Below are 1,951 nucleotides of genomic sequence, written 5' to 3' on the forward strand. Positions count from 1 at the left end.
TATATATATTATATATATATATATAATGTACGAGAAAGCCAAAGTGTAATGCTTTCGTTTTCTCCGATGTGGATTAAAAAGTTTACTGCGGAAAATATTTTCGCGGAAGTAAAAAAGAGGAAAATTGGAGGGTGAAGTTTAAAGAGACTAAAATATTGAAAAATAATACGATTTGGGTTGCTTATTCCGAAATTTGATCTGCTTATTCCGAATATATGATGTACGAGGTGATATCAAAAGGTTTCCGTACTAGTTGTGTCTAATAAAAAATATCTAAGTTTTATCATCATCTCCTTCGACATTGTCACTTTGCACAGCAAAACACCGGTCTCAGCGTTCTTGCCACTTTTGCAATCCAGCCTGGGAGTCGTTTTCCGTAAGCGAGTCTAGGACCTTCTGAGATTCACTCTTGACCTCGACAATGGTGTTAAACAGTGACCTTTGAGCTGCATTTTCATCTTGGGGAAGAGATAGAAGTCCATAGATGCTAAACCTCGTGAAAAGGACGTGTGCGGAAGCGATACCATGTTGGTTTTGGCGAGAAGTTCACATGTGAGGCGAGTTCGGTGACAAGGTGCATTGCCGTCGTGAAAAATCCAATTCTTCGCGCTCCACGGATCCGGTCGCTTTTGGTGAATGTCCTTCTTCAAACGCTTCAAAACGTCGCAGTAGAACTCTCGATTGACGGTCTGGCCCGGGAGGGGACGAATTCTCGATACACAATACCATATTTCCGGGGTTGACGACAGTAGCAGGTCTTCCAGATCGCTCATCCTCTTCCAGATTGCTCATTGTCTTCCACGACGGCTACAGCCTCTTGTATTGCTACTGCTACTTCTGCTACTATTGTTAGCCAATCTTCAATGAGGAAGAACAACTGCTTGAACTGTTGTTGATGCTACTTCTGTGAGCCAACAGCAATCAGAAGAACGCGAAACAGCAGCATCAAGAGATTTTTGATAAAAACGTGAACTTTTAGGAAAGATATTACGTAAGATAAATTTAATTGAATTTATTTCAAATAATTTTTCCGCTTTATTTCAGTGTGATGAAATCGTCTTTTAAAACGATTGAAAACGGTAGAGTATCTTGGTAAAAATGTACATGCTTTCTTTCTTTTGTCCATGGTAAAATTTTCAAAGCAATTTTTCTTTTCGGTTTTTTTTCTTTTAATACATATTCATTCGTGTGAAACTTCCTAACCTTTTCAATGTGTGTGTGTGTGTGTGTGTGTGTGTGTGTGTGTGTGCGTGCGTGCGTGCGTGCTCTCTTTGTTTACGAAAACAACATTTTCTTGATAAATAGACATGTCAGTATCCATACAGGATATATGCAGAACAATTCCTTGACAGATCTCAGAGACATCATATTGAGTCATCCAATAACTCTGTTCAATAAATATAGTGTGAAAACTAACATGTCGACTTTACGCCATTCCTCAAACCAGTTTACACTTGCCTTCCAAACCAATCTTCATTTAGGACGCACAGTCAAAAGATGTTACTTCACTCAAACGTTTCGCATTCTGGGCTCATTTATAAATATTAGACGGTCGTATCAATCGTTGCCTGTTGTATCCCAAAATAACTTATCATCTATCTCTTACCTTTTATCTTTCACTTGTTTTAATCACTGGACTGCGGCCATGCTGCAGCACCTCCGTGAAGGGTTTAGTCAATCAAACCGCCCCCAGTACTTATTTCTTGTGAAGTGATAGTGGGAGAACACACACACACACATGCAGACAAACAATATATATTGTACAATATGTATGTACGACAGGCTTCTAGACAGTTTCCATTAAACAAATTCACTCCCAAGACATTAGTCAGCCTTGGCCTATAGTAGAACTGTCTTGTCCAAGGTGCCATGCAGTGGGACTGATTTCGAAACCACGTGATCGCAACACGAGCTTGTTAACCATTTAGTCACATATATATATATATATATA

General features: G+C 39.3%; 1 long non-coding RNA gene across 1 annotated transcript in view; it reads right to left on the reverse strand.

Annotated features, from left to right (window-relative positions):
• LOC106875915 (uncharacterized) overlaps positions 1 to 1,951 on the reverse strand; it is a 6,864-nt gene that overhangs the window by 1,137 nt on the left and 3,776 nt on the right. The gene's annotated exons all lie outside the window — the stretch shown is intronic.

Source organism: Octopus bimaculoides, chromosome 18 (genome assembly GCF_001194135.2).
Source record: "Octopus bimaculoides isolate UCB-OBI-ISO-001 chromosome 18, ASM119413v2, whole genome shotgun sequence".
In the NCBI taxonomy this organism is placed as follows: Eukaryota; Metazoa; Mollusca; class Cephalopoda; order Octopoda; family Octopodidae; genus Octopus; species Octopus bimaculoides.